The sequence below is a fragment of the Bactrocera latifrons genome, unplaced genomic scaffold (assembly GCF_001853355.1).
Source record: "Bactrocera latifrons isolate USDA-ARS-PBARC rearing strain unplaced genomic scaffold, ASM185335v1 scaffold_7, whole genome shotgun sequence".
NCBI lineage: Eukaryota > Metazoa > Arthropoda > Insecta > Diptera > Tephritidae > Bactrocera > Bactrocera latifrons.
In genome coordinates this window covers 103,742-112,213 of record NW_017537378.1, presented here as the reverse complement: position 1 = coordinate 112,213, position 8,472 = coordinate 103,742, and positions in this window count along the sequence as shown.

The following is an 8,472-nucleotide window of genomic DNA, read 5'->3' as shown; positions in this document are numbered from 1 at the left end:
ATTAGCGTTCTATTAAAACATCCAAAAAGTCCCAACTGACCTATTATTTAAAAAAAAAATTATTTCTAACAAAAAATATTTTGAATAAATATTTATCGTAAATACTTTTTAAAAACATTTTTCAAAAAAAGTTTATAATAGATATTTAATTTCAATATGATCTAAATTCCAAAACATGCTCTCCAATCCAATGAAAAATGCATGACAATTTATAGAATATCATTACACGCTGAATAGGGTTTATTTTAGTTTTTATTAAATGTCAAAATTGAGAACAAAACAACGCACTCAGGCTTTTACCGTCGATACTAAAATTCCTTTATTCTATGGTCTCTCCTCTGAACCACACGGTGCTTCTGATGAAGGCGAACTTTATACCAGCCTTTCCCTGTAGACGTTAGAGATTAATATCAAATATATATAAATAAATTGATTTCGCCACATATGGTGTGTCTTTTTTCCGTCTGCTTGTATATGCGCGAAGTGGCAATTAACGAAAACCCGATAAAATGCTATAACTAAGCACTAAATTAAAACATAAAACTCTAATTTGGCACACGAGATCGCAGTAGCAAGTGAAACACGTGCATAAAAAGTTGTGAAAAGTGGGCGTAGCTCGCCCTCTCATAAATTGAATGTACATAGTTCATAAGCCACTAAAGCTACAATAGTCAAATTTGCCCAACATTAATACTATAAGAACTCCTACTGTTCAAAACTACTAAAAGAGCAAAAATCTGTAACTAAATTCGATAGAGACTTAAAATTTCACACCCCAGATGGCATGAGAGGACGTACGCGAAAACGAGCTAAAAATTGGTTGAATTGAAGCAATACTTCCCTCATCTCCCATATACCTAGTATAGAGATTACCGGCCTTATGGGTCACTTTTGCTCATAACAGTGTATCTTTGTGCTTAAAATATATCAAATTGGGTGAAAATTTGACTAATATCAGGATTTTCTAACATGTGGCTGACTTTAGTCTATATGATTCCCTTTAGTCTCGGACAAATGCAAACCTTAAGAGCTCAAGAATTTTGGCATGAAAACTGAAATCCAAAAACAAACTGGTGCTATCAATAACTTAAAAATAGTTTGCAACTCCTTTCTTTAATTTTGATATTTGAAATAATTAGTTTTCATGAACCGTTAAATATAAATGAAAATAATTATATATGAAATAATTACAAAAAGAACGTAAAAATTTTAAATAGCACTAAAAAGAGTGATTTTCTATAGATAAATATTTCCTTTAATTAAAACTATAAAATAATTTCTCTAATATACCAAAAAAAAAATTATCACTGTTTATGTTGCTAGTTACCAAATTGATACAATATATAAAATTTATAAAAACAAGTAAGAAACGGCTAAGTTCGGATGTCACCGAACATTTGATACTCTCGCATGACAAGTTTCATCAAGATATCTCAATTTTTATTTAAGTTACGGCTTGCACGGACGGATAGACAGACATCTGGATTTCAACTCTATTCGTCACCATGATCACTTTGGTATATGTAACTATATATCTGACGATATATACCGTTATTAGCAACTTTATTGCGAGAGTATAAAAATCATGCCCTCTGAATTACATGAAAATATCTGAGAGAGATAATTAGGTTAGGTTAGGCACTGAGTTCTTCGTGTTCGATATCAGGGACCTTGAAAAGTTATAGTCCGATCACGACAATTTTTCCACAATGGATACCTCAGCTGAAATACCGTATTCGTGTAAAGTTTTATTCCGCTACCATCATTGGTTCCTAATGTATGTATTATACAGAGAAGCCATCAGATGAATTTCAAAATGGCGTTATATTGGACGAAGGCGTGGTTGTGAACCGATTACAGCCATATTTCGTACATGTCAGCAAGTTGTTAAGAAAATATTATATACCGAATTTCATTGAAATCGGTGTAGTATTTCCTGAGATATGGTTTTTGGTCCATAAGTGGGCGACACCACTCCCATATTCAATTTTTAAAAAAAAAGCCTTGGTGCAGCTTCTTTCTGCCATTTCTTCCGTAAAATTTAGTGTTTCTGACTTTTTTTTAGTCGGTTAACGCACTTTTAGTGATTTTCAACATAACCTTTGTATGGGAGGTGGGCGTGGTTATTATCCGATTTCTTCCATTTTTGAGCTGTATATGAAAATGCCTGAAGGAAACGACTGAATACAGTTTGGTTGACATAGCTATAGTAGTTTTCGAGATATGTACAAAAAAGTTAGTAGGGGGCGAGGCCACGCCCACTTTTCCAAAAAAATTTCGTCTAAATATGCCCCTCCTTAATGCGATCCTTCGTGCCAAATTTCACTTTAATATCTTTATTTATGGCTTAGTTATAACACTTTATAGGTTCGGTTGTGGGCGTGGCAGTAGGCCGATTTTGCCCATCTTCGAACTTAACCTTCTTATGGAGCCAATACGTGTACCAATTTTCATCATGATATCTCAATTTTTACTCAAGTTACAGCTTGCACGGACGGACGAACAGACGGACGGACGGACAGACAGACATCCGGATTTCAACTCTACTCGTCACTCTGATCACTTTGGTATATATAACCCTATATCTGACTCTTTTAGTTTTAGAACTTACAAACAACCGTTATGTGAACAAAACTATAATACTCTCCTTAGCAACTTTATTGCGAGAAATGCAATCCACTACACTGACCTTTCCTACGCCTAATACTAACGTATTAAATATATATTATTGTTTTGAAATGCAAAATTTAAACATTCTACTAAAATAATAAGAAAAAACTTGGATTTTTTTGTTTGCCGGATTTCACTTTCCGCTTTGGATATGTATGTGTGAATGTGTATGGCTGTATTTCCCTTACACAATCGCCTTAATATGGACATATTAATATGGTTAGCACTTTGCCTTTATTACCAACAATTATACTTATAACTTCTGAAAAGGGTTAAGTTTACTTACGCTACCCCTTTTAATGACTCACATGTAATAATAACCGTACATTTCAAGTCACTTTCGTCTTGCTATTCAACGACACCGCCTCCCCGCCCCACACACACACACACACCCTAACGAGAAGCGCCCAAAAACGCTAAGCGCTTTGAAATGCGACTTTTATGGTAATCATATGGCATGCCATAGACAACAACTTAATCTATTCATGTTGTTGTTGTTGTTGTTGTTACTGTTTTTGGTGTGAAGGCAATAAAAGCGAAGTGCATCAAATGCCAAACAGACATAACCATTATTTGCAGCAAAAGTCGCTCATACGCCCCGACCAACCGGCAGTACTAGACATCAGCGCGCACACACACGCACTCAGCTCTGAGCACAGCGCTGCGCATTTCCGCATACGTTACGCCCGACTGATGCGATTCACAATGTGACAGCATAAAATTAAGCGATTTAAATGTCATACAAAGTTTTGCGCGACGCTCAGACAGCCAGCTCCTCAGACGCTGCCAACGACAGCGAACTTTGCGACAGCAACAGCAGAAGAAGGCGAAAGGCAAGAAGAAGTGGCAGCAAGCGCCAAGTGACAGAAATCTATTTAATTTTATTTTCAACGTTGTTGTTGTTGCTTCTGTTGCTGCTATTGCTGCTCCCTCTGTTGGTGTCTATTAAAATACAGCCATCATTCGGTTCAGTCGCCTTGCACGCCGGCATCTGACTGCAACAGACAGATGGCGTTCGGCTGCGTTTGTGACTTCATCTGCTTGCCACGCCGCCTTTGCTACGCCATTTGCATAACTGTTGTTGAATTTGCCGTAGTTGTTGTTGTTCGTGCTGATTCGGCTGCTGATATTCGCAGAATTATTGAGTCACCAGCAGCCGTCAATATTGTGAATAGCTGCTGTACGCTCCGCTTCTTCTTTTTCCACTTCTTATTCTTCTTCTACTCCTTCTTTTTCTTCTTCTTCGTCTTCTGCATGCCTTGCATTCTGTTTGCATATTGGCCACAGCAGCGTCTCGCATTTAATTCCTTGTTCATGCGACTTCAGACAGCTGGCATCCTCTCATTTGCGAGGTGACATGTTCCTGCGAGACACCGTTACACATTCGTACTCTTACATATTTGTATGTATACCGTACATAGTTAGTTATGCGCAGAGTTGCATGTATTGTGGTAGCAAAGAGATTATCATATTTTTTTTGTACAAAATATTTGAAAATTGTTTAGAATTGCATAGCCCCAAAGGTGTAACGAAGTGTCTTGATTAGGTCAGTATTCACTTTTCGAAAAATTCGAAAAGAATTACTTACTTTGTTGTGCGTGTTGTGCTTAAGGTGTCTGCGAGAGTTTTAATTTATTGCTGGAGCAAAATGAAATTCGGATTCTTTTACAAAGTTTTCAAACAGCCACTGTCCACATAAAGCTATCTGCATCTTAATGATTTCGAAAAACACATACAAATTTTCCGAAATACTAAAATTCCAGCATCCAAAACTATTTACTTCCCTAAAGAAAGACCAAAAAGTGTCACTCCAGTCATAAAATCTCTATAAAATCTCAAAGGATCCAACTGGAAGGTATATGACCTTATAGAACAATGAGAATGCTAAGGCTCGTCAACCATAGCAGATCAAATGTTCTCATAGGCGAAGTAGAGTAATCTTCATTTGCTATTCAGATAGGGTGGTAGCTATATGCCTCCGATCTGAGATTTCTAAGAAAGAAATAACTTATGCACAACTTTCTAGAAAATATCTCTTCAAATCAAAAACCTTCCATACAGTCACTTGATTCCGATCGTTCATATTGTATGGCTGATATGTGCTATAGTGGTCCGATATCTATGGTTCCGACGAATGTATGCAAAATTTCAGATCGACATCCCAAAAACCGAGTGACTAGTCCGCTTATGTACAGACAGGCCGGTGATATGGCTAAATCAACTCAGTTCGTCAAGTTTTCTTCTCGGCATTTCTAACTTCCTTGTAAACTTAATATATTCAGTTCAGGTTATAAACAAAAAGGAAAATTCAAATTTCATGAAAGGACTTAGAACAATCAATGGAACTGAAAAGAAGAAATTCAATGCTAGATTCTGCGTCCTCGCAGATTATTTCAAAAATTACAACACTAAATCAATAAGAGAATCTTCTCAGCTGAGATCACAACACACACTGAAGAATTTTGACAATTTGGGAAACGACGTTTCCCCGCAGCCCTTCCAAATTATTATTATATCACGCTCATCATTTTTTTTTTTTTTCTTTTCAAGATTGCGGAATTGTGATTATAAGTTCGAGTACCTGCAAGTCCGCAGTTTTTGTTTTTACCATGTTTCAGCCAAAGCGGGTAGTCTTCAAGTAGTCTCTGGTATCCCGTCGGATTTGTAAGCTTAGATTTTTTATTACATTACACTCGCTTCGGATTGTTATTCAGTTGCTACACCTCAGTAATATCTCTTGACATTTCTCTGTCTCTCTGTGGTCTTTCCTTGAAGGCTCTCGCTTTCACCAGACGTTTGGTTGGAAATTTTGTTCTAACATTAAGTTTAGCCTCATCTTATACTTCTAAAATTACTCAAGGCTGCCAGAATCCTCCAATATATCGTTGGTTTTAGAGATGAAGAGACTTAAAACAATTCTGCAATTACTTTTCATACACCAATTTTGAGTTTTTTGTTTTGCCTGTATACTTTGCTAGTTCACTAGTTTCTAATATACTTGCAATTGTATGCATCAATCCCGATTCTTCTTCTCTTTTATTGGCGTAGATATCGCTTACTCGATTATAGCCGAGTTTACAAAAGCGCGGCAATCGTTCTTCCTTTTCACTGCTAATCGAACTTCTTCAAGTTTGGACAATAGAACGTCTGACCCATCGTCCTTTTATGCGAGGCTGTTGTGGGTAGGGATGATTAACCTGCTCACTTTAGCACGCCTTCAAATGGTTGCTTTTTATCTCTCGATTGCTTTCCTTTATTTGCAGTAAAGAGATTATCTTTTTTACTCAGCGAGCTTTCAGCAGAAACTTTGCATTTGAGGCTTCGTGAAAGTCTCTAAAGAAAGCGCTACTTTCGAATGCAACGAAAAGTTAATACTAATTAAATTTATGTTCCTTAAAAGTGTGACATGACTTTTTATGCCGTTATTTAATAGTTTACCTGAGAGAGGAACACTCTCTGCTGCACATCTCACTTCGGTTGGTCGTAAAAGAGTCAGAATTTGCAAAAGTACTCTTCTGGGAACCATATTTCTTGGAGTTTGTCGAGCGCATATGTGATCTTACATAGCCACATACACAAGTAAACAAACATGCACCAATAAATTCTCATCTTCGCAGCACTTGCCGTCGCTGCTATTATTTTATGCTGTCTCATTTTAAACGAAGTTGTCAACTACCGTTACGAAAATGTCACTTGATTGTGTAGTCGGGCTGCTGTGGCGCCGCAGCTTGACGACAACTGCCCTGCCACTTTTCCGTTATACTAGACACAACAACAACAACACAGTGCAACTCAGGCAGCACCTGCCTTACACACACTCACACATATACACACAGGCACTTGCGCATCATTCACTGATTTCGCATTCCTTTTGCTGTCTGTCACGCGTTCATTTTGCCTCCATTATTATATGCCGTTATTCTTTATTTATTTATCTGTGCGATTTTATATTGCATTTGTATTTATGTGTGTGTGTTTCTGGCTTCGCATTCAAATTCTATTTTCTTCATCATCTGTCAGAGACAATACGCTTCCTGTCGTTCACAGTTACATGAAAGCCTAACGACGCGGCATCAACATTTTGTCACCGAGGCTTTTCTTCCAACTGATTTTGTTGTTGTTCTTTTGCCAGCTCTGCTGCACAGCATGCACGCGGCTCACAGGTATGCTGCTTTCAGCTATTTTTTGTTGTTATTATTTTTGTTCATATTTACTTTACAACAATAGCAGCAAGCTGCCAGCCCGCTGAGCATTGGCTGTCACCCATTTCGAATCCTTTTCTAGCAATTGTCGGCATTATATAAATGTTTGCACAAACACACACACATCCAAATGTAATGTTTCAATTCCTTTGTCTTGGCAAAGCGCCTATTATGGTTGTTGTTGTTGTCGCTGTTGTCGTTTTCGTTTTTGTTTGCCGCTTGCCTTGGCTCTCTTGAAGTATTAAAGAATCATACCCTCGGCTTGGCTGCAAATGGCAAACACGCAAATGCTTGCAACAACAATAGTAACAACAACAACAATGTGGATTTTTTGGCGCTCCCAGTTAACTGTTAAGTCAACTACTTTCTGTGCATGCTTTGATTTACTTTATCCCTGTAAAGCCAAGCAGTTTCGTTTTAGTCTCAAGCACAATGCCTCGAGGGACACGAGAAGATTTACTGTAGTTGTTGTTGTTCTTTGCGGCATGTTTGTCGTCGCCGAAAATCATAGTTGGCATAAAAGCAGTCGGATATGTTTGCCAAAGGATTCATTTCCAACTTATTTGCACTGAAAGGAAATCCTCAGATCTCGAGCGCATTTCAACTGCAATTCTCTCTCTCTGCTTGTCCATATATTGTGCATGTGTGTGTGTCTACGTTTGAGCATAGAAAAGTGTGTTAATAAGTGCTTTCGTTTGCTCGTCAATGTTGACGACTGCTTTGTGTCAACAGCACAATCCACTTTGCGGGCCTCAAATTAGATTTTCGGAGGGAATTAATTAGGAAGTGAAGTGGGGCACAAGCTGCTGATTTGATTAGTTTCTGTGAAGAAATTGTGGTTTATCTTCTGGTTTTGTTGCTACTTTAAAAATAAAGTGAGCAATGTTTGTGAGTACCGTTGGCATAATTTTTTGCACTACAGCTTCTTCCAGGCACTTTAAAGGCCTATACTGAACTACAATACCTTCAGATATGTATGTTAGTCAAACCATGCGACTAAAAAATATTATATTATAAATCGATTATTTATAAATCGATACAAAAATTAAATCGGTAAATAATGAAAACGATAAAAAATTAAATCGATGTTTTCATCTTTCTACTTTAAATCAATAAAAAAATTAAAGCGATAAAAAATAAATCAACAAAAAAAAATTTAATATATTTATATTATATATTAAAATTAAACTTTAATTTAGCGAACTCACAAACTAAAGTCTTTTAAAAACGCTTTGAGATGAAAAAATTGTTCGTGATTGCTGCCATCTTCAAAAAAATTTTATTTGAATTGAAGTGATTAGAGTATATGTATATCTACAAATCAATAAAAAAATGAAATCGAAAAATTAAATTTGTTTAAGTTTTGAGAAGGATTGCCACCTACTTGGAAATTTTAAATCGGTAAGAAATTTTAAACCGAGAAAAATTGAAATCGATAAATAATTAAAACGATAAAAAACTAAATCGATAAAAAATGTTAAATGAATAAAACCTTAAAATCGATAAAATAAATTTAAATCGACAAAAAAGTTAAATCGAATAAAAAGTTAATCGATAAACAAGTTTAAATCGAAAAAAAATTAAAGCGATAAAAAATAAA